Source organism: Gadus chalcogrammus, chromosome 16 (assembly GCF_026213295.1).
Source record: "Gadus chalcogrammus isolate NIFS_2021 chromosome 16, NIFS_Gcha_1.0, whole genome shotgun sequence".
In the NCBI taxonomy this organism is placed as follows: domain Eukaryota; kingdom Metazoa; phylum Chordata; class Actinopteri; order Gadiformes; family Gadidae; genus Gadus; species Gadus chalcogrammus.
Window position 1 is genome coordinate 29,043,335 of NC_079427.1, and position 17,731 is coordinate 29,061,065.

The following is a 17,731-nucleotide window of genomic DNA, read 5'->3' on the forward strand; positions in this document are numbered from 1 at the left end:
CTGCAAGTACACAGATGTGTAAGTAGGTTCAGTGTAACTTTGTGGACGTTTAAAGGTGTTCATCAACGTGTAGAAGGTTGTCTGATATCTCGTCAGATGCTTTATGCCAGCTTATCCAGTCTTCTAGGTATGAGTGCAGTGGTACCAATAATGCGTGATCCTAAATGGCTGATTTGCACTTCCTGGTAGGACTGCTCATGGTCGAGTGTTGCCCAATATGAGAGGTTGACCCATACAGCCAACAGGGACTTCACACGCCGCACTGATAGGGATCCGATCACCAGGCAATCCTCTTTACCTTCACTGGTCTGCATGGTGGGAGGGTTCGCACTGCAGACTCAGAGAACTCGTAGACCGACCGACAGAAGTTACTGACACACGGACAGGACAGACTGAATCGAGACCGGGATACCTTGCGTGTGTTGGGAGCACTAGAACAGTGGTACCGGTGAGAGAGAAGAACCGGAGAAGATCCGGAACTAGAGCAGTGGTACCGGTGAAAGATCGAAAAGAACCAGAGGCGACCCGGACCGACTGTGGAGGTGTATTCGTGCTGTCTGAAGGTACGCCGTTAACGGGACCGTGTTGCGGTTCTACCTGCCGGACGGGGCTTCTTGACGCTTCCCCCAGTCGTGTTACCTCTGTTTCTGCCTGGGAAAAACTTTTTTTTCTTGCAGTTTATGATTAATTTAGGGGTTAGGCGCGAATGCTGGCCGGTGGGTAAGCCAGCGCATGGAGATCTGTTGTGAGCTTTCGGTGGGTCGGAGGCTCCACGTTTTAACACCGGCCACACTACATTACGGAATCACGGCCTGACAGTCGGCCAAGGATCCTATGAACTTCTGACCAGTTACTGATTGATGTTAGCCTACAACTATAGCATGAAGGATTATGTCTGGATGTAGGAATCAGACGAACCGCATGTCGGTCTGATGACACCCAGACATGGGTCATTTACCCCCAACACATGTCTACAACAGTGGACACTGCAAACACTGAATAGAATAGGAAATGCGTTATTAAGCCCTAACGAGAAACTAGGGTTAGGCCTAACCCAGCAGCAAAGGCAGGAGAAGTTATTGAATGAATACTACTTTCTATTAGTGTGGAGTAGGGACATTTGATTGACAGTGTCACATTGGGGGTGAAATGATCTAGCTCTGACAATAATTCCAAGGTGATGAAACATCAATAACGCACAATGTTTGTACACTAAACATGTATCCATGTTTTTCATACATAGAAATGAATTCTGAGTCCACCCTGTTTGCCTTTTTGTTGAGGGTTTGGCTACTGCATCAACATACATTGCTGGAGGGCAAATGGCTTCTCTCCGAAAGGCTGTCCCGTAGAGTCCTGTACCTTATTACATGGCATGTGTGTTGGTTAATGTAGCTGTTTAGTGATGTCTAGTTAAGTTGCTTAAATGATAGGTTGCTGGGATGGGATAATGCCCTGAGTCCTACGATGAGCTGCCCTAGATGGTTTTCAACTGCCTTCCAAAGAATCAGTAAAAAGCCAGAAAGGTTTAAACAAAGTGTACATTTTACCTTATGGCATAACTATGTAACTTGGACAATAGCCCAGATCAATATCTTTCTGTCTATGCATTGTTCCAAAGCAGATCTGGTTTCTGCTCTCCAGTGTAGGTTGCCATAGCTACCCAAGCTAAATTTTCCACTGCAATAGTTTGAGGGTTATTTTCCCTCAGCCCCTTAGAAAAACAATGTCCTGCAGACCGTTTCCTAGTGGTGGATCTAGAGTGGAGAAGCAGACAGTCGGTGGAATACAGCAGAGAATTCTTGAATAATGAGATTCATTGAGGTATTTTCCCCAGTTCCCTTCTCCCGCACCTCCCCATCTAGTGTGTTCACTTAACTTATCTGTTATTATCACATACCACTCCGAGACTTGTACTGGTTCGTTTGCCAGATGGTTATGGGATGTCTGTGCATTCTGCTCATTCCTGCAAGAGATGTTTAGATATCCTGTAAGTTGGATCTTACTGATATGGGTTGTTGTTTGAATGATATCAATATGACAATACACAGGTTATTAAAAGTTAGGATCCCATTTTACAGATTGATGTGGATAGTTTGGTGTGTGTGTCTGTGTGTTGGTGGAGGATACACCTGCAACTCATAGGCTGTCATCTGGATGTTAGCCATCCCCTTGGCAACAGGAACCCCACCTGAGAACACACACACACACACACACACACACACACACACACACACACACACACACACACACACACACGCACACAGATATTGTTTTGTGTCTGACCTTGAGCCTCTGTGTAGATGTGTGGACCCAACCTGCACTTGAAATTGTGCCGTCAACTTGTTACGCACACACATCCTAGCCAACACTAACCCTAACCAGCTAAGCTTACAGCTGTCTGCTTCATGCGGGGTCTGGAGGTGTCAGAGCATTTTGTTTCTGATTTATACAAACACTTCAGCTCTGAGTGTGATGTGGGAATAGTGAATCCTACACAGAGAACGTAACACCAGATACTTCTACCTACCTACCTACCTACCTACCTACCTACCTACCTACCTACCTACCTACCTATCTTTCTGAACCATGCAAGAGCCTGTCAGCCATCCACGGTTCTAACGGCCAAGGCCTCTGCTACCCTGCATCGATAGCAGCAGGGAGAGATACGGTACTAGACGCCAGGGTGAGCCTGATTTGACTATGAAGTCCCTTAGCAACCACAGAGTTCCTCGCTCAAAGTTTGTTTATGGCATGGCGCAGCTCTAGGATAGAAAGCAGGGTTATTATACATGTACTACTCGAACTATGACAGAGCAGCACTAGTATAGAGAGCAGGCTTATGATACATATACTGCTCTAACTGTGACAGAGCAGCACTAGAATAGAGAGTAGGCTTATTATACATATACTGCTCTAACTGTGAAAAAGCAGCAATATAAGAGAGTAGATTTATGTCCTAATTGATGTCCTAATTGAACTGTATCAAAGAGGGATATTTTTTTCTCTAAAGAGAGAATGGATATCTCATAATGATCTTTTAAAAACAAACCAGCAATGGGTTTTGGGTCACATCTGCACGGCACATGCATGTGCTTGTTTGTAGATGCGGACCAATCATAAGCTCACTGCATGGAATGGAAAGAGTAGGGGAGAGATGCTGAATTTGATTGGATGTGGGCATTTCATGTTTTAGAAACCACAGAAATGGGGATTATGAGGATACTTGATTTCATTTTAGTTTGAGTGGTGAGCTCCCCTAAATATAGTCTACTCGCATGATACTCCCGCCTCTCGCGACACCCACAAGTTTGAATCTTTCAAAATTGTGGCGAGCACAGAGGCACAGAGATATTACATCCATTAATTTCATACACTTGAATAGTTAACCTCTCAAAGCTTATAACCTTTAGATGCGTTAGTGTCCATCAGACCAATTGCCCAACCATTCACCACTGGTTCTATTTACAGTTCAGCTGCCATTGCAAATGTAGGACATAGTTTGAGCCCTCATGCTGGGGGGGCTGGAGGTCACTTGAAGTTGAAATGGTCTGGGAGGCAGTCTGCTGAGAACCATGAAGAAACGGCGTATAAATACAGAGAATGGTGTCTCTACCTCTAAATGAACCGCTGTGGTTTAGTGTGATTCCACGAGAGACGCCGCCACTACCCAGAGCCAAAGTTAGCCCTGAGAAAGCATGAGACGGAGAGAGAAGACTCTTCCTGGTGTATCCAGGAAGACTCTAGGCGTGCCCAATCCCATTGTGTTTCTACGTTTTACACACCTGGTTGTTTTAATTTTTTTAATTGGAAAAACCTTTTTGGAGAACCATCAAACTCCTACATGGCCATCATGGCAGAGCCCATTTCACCACAGTGTGAGTAGTGTATTCAATCCATTGGTCTTTACCAGATGAGTCTGAACTTTGGAGTGGGAGCAGGGACTTTGATCAGCAATAACTAAACTCTCAAGGAAATGTGATGTTACTTTGAGATGGGGCTGAGTGCTGTGTTGATCTTCTATTGATTTAATAATGAGGTATCATCTTCAATGAGTATTTCCAAGGTGGATTTATGCTAGGTAAGTGACATGATAATAAATTGTCTATCTTCAAAATGTTCCCGTTATTTCAAGATTCAATGTTGTCTCCTATCAATGAGGCTGGTGACGCATCACATTGTCTATGATGGTGTCTCTCATTTAAAGAACCCAAAAGAAGACTTGTTGGCAACTATGCTTTGTACTTTATTTCAACATGTTTGACCTCTTGTTCCACTGCTGCAATGATTGTGGTTACGCTAGGTAAGCATTCACTATCAGCATTGTCTCAGGAGGTACGTAGATCCGGCTGACTGGCCTGACTGAAGGTTGCTGGTGCGATCCCCGGCTCCCCTTAGCTGCGTGTTTAGGTATCCCTGAGCAAGACACCTAACCCAAACTCCTCCCAACGAGCTGGCTGTCGCCTTGCATGGCTGACACAGTCGAATGTGTGTGTGAACAGGTGAATGTTAGGCAATCATTTTAAGTGCTCTGAGTGACCACTGCTTGGAAAAGGGCTGTATAAATGCAATCCATTTACTATTGTAGTTAACCTTTTACCAGACTGACTCACAACAACACTGCTACAGGCGTGGCCTTGGACAACAGGTGTGAGACAAGGTGTAACACCGGGAGAGAGATAAAGAGAGAGAATATTTTTCTTAGTTTATTCATTGACTTATTTGACAAGGAAGTACTTTGAAAGTTCACTGCAGGTTTTCTGTTAAGAGAGCAGCATTAGAGGGGATGTGCTTTAGTGCAGCCCAGAAAACGTCTAAAATTCAGCTTAGAAATTCATTAAATAAGAGTTGAACGATTGAAGACAGGAGGCTGTTGACTATGTGTGCATGCATGTGTAAAGAAGAAAGGCTCCTGGAGAAATGTCCACATGCTGAGATCAGTTAGATAAAGAGGGGAACCAGTAGTGCGTGTGTGATCTTGTTCCCTCTGCCTTCTATATCGCCAAATGTCCCAATCCCACCCACCACTCACACACCCACCTCCCAACACACACTCAAACTTCACTATACACATTCAGAACAATCAAGCTGACCATATCGCCCTGTCCGGGATCAAAGAATTGAAAGGCGGTGTTAGGTAAAACCCAAACCATATCTATTAGAGATGCACCGATTGCAAAATTCTTGGCCGATACCGATTTCCGGTTTTTAAGGAGGTCTGACCTGCCAAAACCGGTTTTTCCGATACCGATTTTCTAAGAAATAATTATAATCATATAATATGTTGATAGGTTTTCAATGTAGTGAGACCCGGGACCCTCAGGTGGCGAGTTGGGTGGGTCCCTGAGAAATTCAATGGGTCCCGACTCCCCAGTTTAAAAAATGTGTTAAAAAAATTAATAGTGTTAAACTCAATACATGAAATTGTCATCTGAAAAGCGCAGCCATTTGTATGTGGTGAGCCACTGCTTCAGAAAAGTTCGCTTTTTTTTGGGAGGAACATGTAGAAGGTTGAGGCACTTCTTCTGCAGTGGGCTCATCAGGCTCAGTAGAGGGGGAGGCAGAAGTAGGTACAGGCAATGTTGAGGTACTCTCTCTCTAGGCTGATCAGAGTCAGGGCGGAGTGCAGAGGTAGTGGGGACAGAAAATGCTGTAGTTTGCTGACCTGCAATAGGTTTAATCTTTTTCTTTGGTGGTATTTTTGCGTTCTCTCTTCTCTGCCTGTTTCTCGAGAAATACGGGATCTCGTTGGAAGCGCGATGTATGCGCAGGCGCCGTTCGGGCATAACAATATGGCGGCTGCCGTTCAATGTAGTTTTCATCACCACCACCGGATTATGTTTCATTTATTTCATTACAGCACGTCCCCTAAACGTTACAACATAATCAACACGAATGAGCACAGCATCGAGCAGTGGAAACGTGGGTTTATTTACTATGAAGTTCGTATTTTTAATTGTTGAAATGAAATCAGCGGTGACGAGCTAGTTGTTTTGGTAGCAGTTAAATTAGCATGTCGCGATACTTTGTACAGGGGATCACGTCTGCGCCGAGTAGATGCGCAGAGGGTTGAAACAGCGCTTGTCCGGTCTGCTCACAAGAAGGTTTCTTTGGCCAGTTACTGTGATTAAACACGAGTTGTTTAATGTTCACAATGTATCGTTTTTCATGGGGAAAATTAGATGCGTCCCCGGGACGCATGGATAGTGAGTTTAGTGCGTCCTTTCAGATTTTAATGCGTCAGGGACGCAGGACGCGTACCTAGCAACATGATCCCCCACGGCTTATTTTTGACTTGCAAGCATTACAAACAGCGTGTTTTGGGTCGTCCTGGCACACAGTGAAATAAGTCCAAATCAGCGACATGTTTTCTTCCCGCGCTCTGGGCGCCTTGAGCTGCTACGCACCGCGCATGCGGGTGAGTTTGATCGGCCGAAAACCGGAAATTACGACAGTGACAGGCAGGTCACCGATTGTGGCCGATTGGATACAAAACCGGCTTTTTTAATCGGCGGCCGGTTGATCGGTGCATCTCTAATATCTATGGTTTTGGGTTGGCATGGTATCCTGCTGCAACCTCCCGGCGCTCTGGCCTCCCGACACTCGACATGGTCAGTCCGCACTCTGCAGGCAAACAGACACTCAAGCAGAAAAAAGCATCAAAATATAGAAAATGGTCTTTCAAAGACATTGCTTCAAAAAGTGAGGCGTTTCCATCTAACACCAAAAGGACGAACATGGTTAAAAATATTAATTTCACGTCATCACAAGCAGATAGAAATTTTAATGCATTATTCCGGGCCCGGCCTATTATGAGCACATCATCTCACCAACCCCCCGCCCAACCCCAGCCCTACCCAGCACAGCCGCTGGGGTGATTTGCTGATTGTGGGAAAGAAGGGAGAGAGAGAGCAGTCTGCAGTTTTTTTAAAGAAGACAGTTGGCCCGAATAACTGCTTGTCAGAAGCCGGCTGCAGTTGGCAGTATTTGGCTTTTTTCTTAGGGCGTTGTCTTCGGGGGGGGGTGGCCTGCAAAGCCCAGGGCCTTTGAGAGAGAGTCGTTTACTCTTACTGCAATTATCTTACAGCAGTCGCAGATCTTGGAAATGCTGAAATTGTTGTAGCGACAAAGAGAAGCACAGAGTTTAAAGTAGGATCCACACATAGTGCAGATCCTGTTTTATTTTACGCCATCAAATTAACGAAAAAAAATCCCTTGATGATTTGATGCTGTTCTATGTGGGAACACACCTTATTGTCTTTTACTGTGAACTTGGTAGACTTTAGCATCTTTTGTCAAGTTTCTCTGTACATTATTCACACAATTCCTCAAACAACCCCAGCAAAGTTTGACACTACGAAACCACCAACAACAACAACAATGTTTGCTAACAATCTGCCGCTGTTTGAACCAACATGTGGCCTATGTTTTTGGTGTTGCTGGTAAACCCCGCTCACCACAATGCCTGCCAAAATTGTTGGGGATGCTTTTGGTTAAACCTTAATTAATTAAGTTATAGATTTTTGGTCATGGATCTAGACCAAGCCAGCCATTTATGAGTTTTGGTGAAACTATTTCGATTTGAAATGATTAGATATTGTTAACAATCAAATATTTTTTATCCACATCACTAAATAGTTGGATAAGAATAATCTAAAGATAATATTGGTATTTGTGTAAAGATGAGTCTAGTATAGTGCCAGATTTGGTAGGTGGTGCAAATATTAATGATAAAGTATTACAAAACAATAATTAGCAATACTGCTGTTTTGTTGTATTGTGGAAACCAACAAAACAGTATGCTTTTGCTAAAGCTATTAGGGCCGACCATTTGTACAAAAGCGTAAATGAACAGATATGTAAACAAATGATTATATTACACGTACATATATCACCATTAAACGTGTGTGTGTGTGTGTGTGTGTGTGTGTGTGTGTGTGTGTGTGTGTGTGTGTGTGTGTGTGTGTGTGTGTGTGTGTGTGTGTGTGTGTGTGTGTGTGTGTGTGTGTGTGTGTGTGTGTGTGTGGTTATTCCTGAGACTTGTTTGACTTCAAGGGCCTGCATTCTTATGTGTGTTTGTACAAACTGCTGAGCTTTCCTCTCATTCTTTGGAAACAGCCCTAGTGGAGTAACTCTCCTGGCCCCTCGATGAGGTCCAGATCCTCCCCTGCTCACGGGCCACTCTCTTATCTGGGGATTCCTCAGAGTTCAGCCAGTCCACCCTACATTCACATTTCCTTATTGGTGTAATCTGAACAAGCCACTTTCAAACTTCCAAACTTCAAGACAGTTGTATTCAGAACTAGATATTTTTAGGCTGTCCTCAGCTGAGAACATTACGTAAAGTCCTTTTATTTCAGTTTTTCTGTGCGAATGACTATGCTTTGAAAAAGGTTCCTTTAATCTGTGGAAGTTTAGATATGGTTGCCAGCTGTGGTTGTCATCTGTGGTTGGGTGCCCCCCCCCCCCCCACCCTGAGGAGAGGCTGGAGGTACAGGGGCTGCTGGGTAATGGTGTCATGGCACTGTTGGGTTATGGTCTTATTGTACAGGTGCAAATAATAAAACAAACAAATTAAAGTCTCAAACAACACAAATGGCCGCCTGGACAAACAGTTGCAACGGGAACAACTTGGGCAACATCTCTAGCCACAACTATTACGTTTTCTTATGGTTCATTTGTTAGGGCCAATGGGTTATTAATAGGCAATCAGAAAAGAGGATGTGCTTAGTATAAACAGGAAATGCAGTGTTGTGGACCACACATGTTCTGGAGGAAATACATGTGAGCACTACACCCAAAAGTTGTAGTGGTCATAGAATAGAGTCATTGGTTTAATGTCTCAGACTTATTCCACTTTTTGGTTCATACTATTGTGTTCTCCACACACTGGCAGAAATATATATGAATGTGTGGGGGGGACAAGGCTTGTTCTGCATATACTATTGTATATCGTTATCACTCGTTATCATATAACGAGTTGAAACGTTAGTTTTGGAGCACAAAAACTGCATATAGACGCTTTCTTCAGTTGGCTGTTTTTAGCCGATTCTATCAAAACGCTATAAACTTGGTACAATAGGGGCAGCGGTTATGGTAAAAACTAAATCGCTATTTTAAACCACTTAAAAGGTTAAAAGTAGCACGACACTTCTTTGGTAGTATAATAAGGGTCTTAACATATAAAACGAGGCATTGAGAACTTTGTAAGTGTACAGATTGTTTATTAAAAAGGACATTTTATACACACAGTACCAAGTAGATTGGCGAACACAGAGCTTGCGTGTTGCTGACGGATGTCACAATCTCTGTGTTCGTCAATCTACCTATCGAGTCTTGAAAACAAAATGGTGTCGACGGGTGATCTACTGATGGTATTGTGTGTATAAAATGTCCTTTTTAATAAACAATCTGTACACTTACAAAGTATAATAATACCAGGATCACACCCACGGAGAGGAAAGCAGCCAAATGGAAGAGACACAGGCCGTAAGACGTGCATATATAGGAACAGACGGACAGACGGACAGACGGACAGACAGAGATAATTAGAGAGACAGACAGCAAGGGGGAGAGATTCGGGTCCCTCTGACACACGTAAGAGAGGTGAATGAGAAGCAGAGAGCGAGTGTCTATGGAGGAGGGGGGAGATGTGTGGGATGGGGGGGGGGGGTCACCAATATCTATAGCAGGGGTCACCAACCTTTTTGAACCTGAGAGCTACTTCATGGGTACTGAGTCATACGAAGGGCACCCCGTTTGATACACTCCTCTGATATAACATTTGCTCAGTTTGCCTTTGATATTAATGATGATTAATGATACTCATCTATGTGAAACATGTTAATTAATTAAGTCATGTTAATGATTTCTCACCGTAATTATCAACAATGACTTAAAAAAGGTGGGAAAGAGTTGTTCAAGAATGAGTAGTGCTATGTTTAGAACAGGCATGCGGGCCCCTCATATGGTCCTTGCGGGCGCCCTGGTGCCCGCGGGCACTGTGTTGGTGACCCCTGATCTATAGGAAGATAATAATGTTATGACCTCCCCCAGTCGCAAGTCACCACCTGCCCATGTTTTCAGGCAAGTTGGCGTCTCACTATGGGAAAATTAATGTGTGTGTGTGTGTGTGTGTGTGTGTATGGGCATGTGTGTGTTTGTGTGCATGTGTGCCCGCAGGTTCTTGCATATGCAATATGCATGCATGTTCTTGCCATGATGTTACTATATAACTAGTCAAGTCAACTTATTTTATGTAGCACATTCCATATACAATGCAGAGCCAATGTGCTTCACATTAAAACATACAATAAAATAAAATAAATGCATGAAAGGCACTTAGCAATTGATTAAAAAGACAATAATATAAGAGTAGGTTAACAGTGCACTTTAATTCAGTATTCTCAACCTTGATTCTTCTCAGCAGATCTTCAGTTTACTCCAGCTATGTGTTATAGCTGAATCCTGCTCTTCCAGGTTTTATTTTGATTCTGGGAACCAGTTGCTGACAAGTCTCAGTTAATATTAAGAAGGGAAGCCTTTCAGTGAGATGATGTGGCCCTAAAGCGTTCATTGATCTGTAGGTGGGCAGCAGTATTGTGAAATAATCCTCTGACCTACAGGGAGCCGATGCAGGGATTGGAGAATTGTTGTGCTGTGTTCAAATGTTTTGTTCTTCATTAGAACTCTAGCTTCTGTGTACTGATCAAGCTGTAGCTGGTAAAAAGGGGCCGTTACAATAACCTAACTAACTAGTAATAAATGCATGGACCAGATTAGTTTATTTTTCTTTTTTCGTCCCTAGTCCTGTGATGCTAGGCCGATTATATCACTGACTTGGTTTTTGATTTCGGATCTGAATCCGTAATAACAACAACTTCTTGTAGATATGACTTAACGCACTTTAATACTGGACCGGAAACCCCAAGCCAATTCTCAAATCTGACCAAAAGTATTGAAATTTCAACAGTGTCGAAGGAGTCTGTGTAGATGAAGCTTGTTTACAACAGACCAGTTTGGGTGCTATGAAGTGGTCGAAATCCTGACTGGAAGTTGTCCTAGCAGCTCGTTGAGGATAGGAAATGATTAAGTTGCTGGAGGACAAGAGGAAAGTTTAGTATTAAATCGTGTCAGCATTGCCACATTACTTCTAATAAACATGGTGGGGAGGCAAAGGAGAGCACAGAGCTCTTTGACACCATGGTCATTGGAATCAACCATTAGGATTAGTATGCGTCGCACACATCAGTGTAAGACAAACTTGCTTACGTTTCTTGTTAAGTCACATATAGACTGGGTCTCTGGCTCTCTCTCTCTCTCACCTGACTCCTCCCTCAGCTCTCATTCTCTCCCTCCTCATTATGCGTCTCTCTGCTTTCCTCCGCCTACATGGTTTGCATTCTTGAGCTCTGACATCACAGCTGCCTCCGACCGCTCTGCAGTCATTTATATAAAGACCTTTCTTTTGCCCACCCTGTTTTCCTTTGCACTCCTTCTTCCTCCTGTTTAAGTGAGAGAGAGAATACATATCAGGTAAGGCAGTGGGAATGTCTGCCTGGTGTAGGGTCGTCCGACACGCTTCTCAGGAAGAACAACCATTCTTGGCGTCGCTGGAATGTCAGTTCTAGGGTGAGGAGAATGGAGGTCAAAGTTCATGAAGTAGATACAGGTTATGCCAAGCCGTGTGTGTGTGTGTGTGTGTGTGTGTGTGTGTGTGTGTGTGTGTGTGTGTGTGTGTGTGTGTGTGTGTGTGTGTGTGTGTGTGTGTGTGTGTGTGTGTGTGTGTGTGTGTGTGTGTGTGTGAATGTGATGACTGGAATGAATGGAAATATCTTTGTTTTATTTGACTTTGCCTCGCTGTGCTAACACATGTCTACGCTGATGACGTATTGCTCAGTTCGCCCTGCGACCTTAGTGCTTCCCAGAATCGTTAAGTCAGGCTTGTAGGGCGTGTTCAGAGCAAAGTGTTGGTCAAAGTCCTAACTTCCACAAGCTCCACAGGGCGCTGCTATACTGTCAGATCAAAGTACGCGTACTGTAGGGTTGTTTGTATGACCTGGTGTTTGGTATGCTGAGAACCGTTGAGTATTGGATGAAAGCTCTTTAGTCACAGTAATACCATTAATATATGTTATGGAAATGTTATCCTTTGTATAACTGACGGCGGCTTTATTCCAGTAAATGCAGTAAATTAATTCATGTGCGAGTGTTGGGAGTCGTGCTGCAGAACCAATAACTTCCCCAGGGTTTAAAACCAACGGGGAGGAAGTGAAAGAGAAGGGGGGGGGGGGAGAGAGGGAGAGAAAAGAATGCAAGACAGAGGGAGGGAGAAACTTCCCACGGATGGAAGGTCACTGGAACTGCATTTATGAAAAAAAGATTGTGTCAAGGGTGGTTTTAAACCAGTGCCCACAGCCACTTCTTCTTGTTTTTTAAACAATGCTCTGTGTCATTACAAAATGTGCCATGTTACTCTCCGAGTGTATTTAAGAAAGTGTGGGGCTCACCATGGACTCATTCTTCAGGAAGAAGTCCGATGTTGACCAATCAGAGTGGATAGAGTCATCCCCTGTGTGGTAGAGGCTTCCCTAAAGGGCTGATTAGGGTCAGTGTTATTTTTGGCAGCAAATTCTGATTTAGTCTTAGTCTTAGTCTTTTGAATAACACACCATTTAATTGTATTCCTATTTTAGTCATCTGAAATCTATTAGTCTTAGTCTAGTTTTAGTCTACTAAATATTAGCAGATTTTAGTCGACTAAATCTACAGTGGACTTAGTCAACTAAAGGTTTTTTTGTTATGCAATGGTATAAAGGTTTGAATATGCAATACAGACACAGATTTAACGGTTGTAACACAACATGTATTTTATTCTTAACGTCATGACAGAACTCTCCTCCTTCAATATTGCATCAATCTCAAGTTTGATCTTCTTCTATGGACTTTGAGCATCATTAATGCATGAGATGTACAATGAGTTGAATTCAGGGGCTTATTTTTTTAACAAAATAAAAGTTAAATAACTGCTAGGGCTACAATGCCGAATACCTTACAATGTCTTGCTACTCTGTGCAAAATCAACAAAATTGAACAGAACAGATTAGTGCAATTCTCAAATGTAAAATAAAATATGTATTGGCTGTAATGCCATTGCACGCAGTACCAAAGAATACTCCTTAATCTTCAAGTAAATAAAAACTGCTCTCAGCATTGAAAATAGTTAAATATCACATTAAACTAAAAAAGCACACAACTCTGTTCACATCATCTTCTGTTACTGTGCATTGTGTGCAAGATCAAAGATTTGAAAAGAAACACAAAAAATATGTAAAAGAAAATATGCATTGGTTGTAATGTCATTGCACACAAAATGAAATATTCTTCTGTTAATAAATAAAAAGTGGTATCAATGAGGCAGTATCAATGAGCTCAACTCAAGGCAAGTGAATTACATGCTAAGCTGTAATGCCAATCAAATACCAATCAAGTTGTGCATATACGACTACAGGAAATGCAGTAAATAACAGTGAATACAACAGTTCTATTTCTCTTTGTTCATTTTAAGGAAAGCACTTCGCTCCAATGTGACCCTTCCTCGGTTGCGCCGTCCTCTTGTGAGGTCAGGTCACCTGTGATGCTGAATACCCTCTCTGCAAAAGCTTGAGAAGCTGGCATAGCCAACAAGTCTAACGCAAAAGGCTTTAAACTGTGATAAAAACTCTCACTCTTTTCCAGCCAGAAGTCTGTTCCTGTGTCCTCACTGTGATGGGATGTAAAAGTTATTCCTTATACTTGATGATCTGCTGCCTGATGCTGGTTGTGGAGGTTTTCTGTTTAGGCCTTGTGGTGCGGCATTTTGAGAGGAACCTAAACACCGGCTGCTTTGAGGATATCGCTGCTTCTGGTTCCTCAATAACCTCTTCTTCTGCATCATGTTCAGACTGGTCCTCCTGTCTTGTGTGTGGGAAAGTGCATTTGACCACATAGTCTTCTGCCTGTTTCAGCAGTTCCTGGATATTTCCATCAGCCACATCAACAATAACAAGGATTTCACAGACAGTTGGGTTGACGAAGCAGGCAGCTGCTGCAAGCGGTGTTCCCTGCAAGAGTGGCGAGGTCTCTGTACTGAGTGCTCTCTGCAAAGTCCGTTAGGTGACTTAGCAGATCAAAGAGGGCAGGAACCACTAGGGACATAGATGTGGTGTCACTCTGGAAGGTTTTAGTGTGTTCCGCAAAAGGCAGCAGTAGGTCATGCATGAAAAAAGGTTTTGCCACTCACTAGTAAGCAAACTGTCCCATCCCATGTCACTTGCGATTTGACAGACTGCATCTTTGACTGTGAGGAGTCGTGTGACCATGTTGAATGTGCTTGACCAGCGTGTGGGGCAGTCATTTACAACAATAAGACCACACTGGTCCAATACCCTCTGTGTTGCAACTGAGGACTTGCGAAAGAGCTTCACCACAGACCTTGCTTTATCGAGGACTCTTTTGACAGTTGTCTCTTTCTGCAACATGTGGAACACAAGTTGTATGGTATGGACCACACACAGTGTCCGGTCCATTTCCATGTCGACATGATGGTACCTAATAACGATAAGAAAAGACAACCAAATAAGTCTAAACCTAATAAAGTGGCTGGTGTGTGTCTGTACTGTATACATGTGGCAGGGGGAAGATCATTCATGTGATAATTGTCATGTAAAAGAATAAACTAAACATGGCTCTCTGCTGGTCATCAGGTACAGATTCAGAGTCACTTTCCGGCGTCATGGACCCAGGGGAGTCATCCTCAGAGCTTGTTTCTTCTGCTATGGTGTGTTTAAAGGCTGCCAACATGTTACTCCCATTGTCCGTTATTACCGTCAGGATCTTCTCCTTTGGTATGGCCCACTCTTGCATACATTTATCCACACCTAATAGACAGTGCAGTGTGTGGGTGAGCTACTTGTTCAAGGGCCAACAATATGTGTACATGTTTATTTCGTTCAACACAAAAGTAGCATGCGCTTATGGCAAGGAATGAGGCTGTCAGTCCTTTTTTTGTCCACATGTCAAGGCCCATGGGTACTCTTCGGGCAGCAGCCAGTCTCTCTTTGAATTTTTGTCTCATACCCTTTGGAACCCTTAGTCTCCTATCTACTATCTCCATCATTAGCACAAAGTCCTCATCTTCAATTGTTGTGAGTGGTTAACCTGTGCGTCCAATCCATCTAGCTATGGCCTGCTCCTTCGTATGTTGTTCCTTCGATTCAGTTTTGTACTTCGAAGAACTTTGGAAAGCTGCAGAGATGGTCTGCTGCTGGGTTGCACTAGCAGCACTAGTTTTATTTCCACTAGGCCCATGGTCATCTTTGTCATCAGACGTCTTCTGCGTCTGAGGGTGAATAAAGGGGGAACCAAGTTGTGATTCTTTTTTCTTACACACACACACACACACACACACACACACACACACACACACACACACACACACACACACACACACACACACACACACACACACACACACACACACACACACACACACACAGAGGTGGTTTCCTTTAGCTTCTATTTTATTCCAAGTTTAGCGGAAACAAGGTAGTTTATCTGATAAAATAACCGTAGCCTATATGCTTACCTTCGCATGTATTTCTGGATGAGTCCTCTGTAAATTTCGCTTCAAGTTGGTGGTGTTTTTCCCAGCGATTTTTGCTCCACACGCGGTACAGACGTACTTGTTGTCCTTGTTGTCAAATGTGAAGTGCGACCAGATGTCAATTCTCTGTTTTCGCCCTAGTCCTAACATTTCTGTTGTTCATAAGACCGGGTGCAATGCAAAACGTTGTTGTGTTAATTTGTTCTCTCTTGTTCTCTTGTGTAACTGCGTTTGTTTAATTGTTTCACGGCAATGCATGCACCTGCATTTGCCGCAGCTTTTGCATCGTTCAACCTAAGCTCAAAAGATTCGCTCTGATTGGACTTCTTCCCAACTTGTCCCACAAAAAGAGTAGTTCTGATTGGATCTCTTCTCCATTCGTCCCGCCCTAAATTTTTTTTTCTCGTTTGTATTCGTTGACTATAGTTTCAGTTATATTTCGTCACAGTCTTCGTCATCATATCTGACTTTTATTTAGTTTATATTTAGTTTTCGTCCGTGAAAAAGGTTTGTTGACGAATATTTTTCGTCATAGTCTTAGGGTTCCACGTCGACGCAACGCTAGGGGGTTTACGTCCATTACGTCCTGGTGGACCCCCCTTGCCACCACCACAAGGGCCTGACGTGCGCCTCCCAGAGGTTGTAACCTTGCGTCGAGGCGACGCAGCAGCAAGGGCTGCCCTAAGGCTTGTGTGGTCGAGGCGTCCCTAAGGCCTGTGTGGTAGAGGCGGCCTTAAGGCCTGTGTGGTAGAGGCATCCCTAAGGCCGGTGTGTGCTAGTGACACTAAGAGGTAGCAGACTTATCTTCATCAGAGAATGGAAAAGATTATTGGACATGACACTTAGAGATATTAATTGTTCACTACGAAAGTAGAGTAGCTGAAAGGCTACCAAGACCTTTTCTGTATTTATAGAAAAATGTGTACCAACCGGAAATCTTTATAATGAAATATTTGCAAGGTTAAATCTTCCTTCAGATGTCCTTCAAGCCATCAGAGCTTGGAGAGAAGCTGTCGGCACTTTGATCTAAAGCTGCTGGACGTTGGATGGGCATTAAGGAAGTGTTTGTTGGCATTCTTTATAGAACATTGTTATCTGCTTTGAGGGCGATGTGCCAGAAAGGGGCAAGGTATTATGGGAGAAGATAAGGACAAAGCAGAGGTGGAGAGCAAGCAGTGACAAAAGCAATCCATTAAGTACAGATCAACATACTAAACAACTCACATCTTCAGTATCTGCACATAAATGTAAAATATGTTCAAACCTGACATTACTATGATGTATGGAGAAAGGTTGCATGGAGTAACAAAAGTCAAGAAACGTTACCTAATTTTTGGCCTCATTTTATTCCAGCCAACATTGGCTGGAATAATTATGTTTAAAAACGGTTTCTATTCCAAGTCAAAACTTGCAGCTACATGATAATATAGGAACAGGCAATGACATCAAAAGCAGACTCAACAAGGCAAGAAACACATTCAGAATGAATTACAGCATCAACACCAAACTCAAGTTGTTCCAGAACTGGGTTCTCTCCACCGTACTATACAGCTCTGAATGCTGGAGGATGACAGAGAAAGACCTTTCATACCTCTCGGCATTCCACACAAGAAACCTCAGAAAAATGATACGCATCTTCTGGCTTAACACCATCTCCAACCAGCAATTACTTGCTCGGACCAACCAAGAAAGTATAACGTCCATCATTACAAGAAGGCGGTTGAGATGGATTGGACGCATCATGCGAAAAGAAGAGGATTACATTACTAGAACCGCCCTACACTTGACACATGAAGGCAAATGAAAGAGAGGACGACCCAAAGAAACCTGGTGTCGAACAGTTGAGAAAGAACTGAAAGCCATGAAGCAGACCTGGTGTTCTATCCAAAAGCTCTCCCAAAACAGACAGGAGTGGAGATCCTTTGTTGCTGCCCTACTTGCCAGTAGGCATAAAGGGCAGCAAGTAAGTACATGAAAATATTAATGATAAGAAAGAAATATATCTAATTAGGCATGCAAGTTCTGGGTAAAGTCAGTTCTATCATGAGCTGCTTTCAGACATACTTTTTAGTCCTGATATTCCCCTAA

General features: G+C 43.2%; 2 protein-coding genes across 5 annotated transcripts in view; one reads left to right on the forward strand and one right to left on the reverse strand.

Annotated features, from left to right (window-relative positions):
• LOC130406523 (transcription factor Adf-1-like) overlaps positions 1–17,731 on the reverse strand; it is a 243,911-nt gene that overhangs the window by 13,582 nt on the left and 212,598 nt on the right. The gene's annotated exons all lie outside the window — the stretch shown is intronic.
• LOC130406500 (unconventional myosin-Ic-like) overlaps positions 1–17,731 on the forward strand; it is a 78,717-nt gene that overhangs the window by 2,359 nt on the left and 58,627 nt on the right. Inside the window, exon 1 of one of the 4 annotated variants that reach the window (XM_056612115.1) lies at positions 1–563. This exon is cut by the window's left edge and continues 63 nt beyond it. The exons of 1 other annotated variant lie outside the window; for it this stretch is intronic. The gene's annotated coding sequence lies outside the window, so the exon portion shown is untranslated. 2 more of the 4 variants (XM_056612116.1, XM_056612117.1) reach the window with 2 other exon arrangements.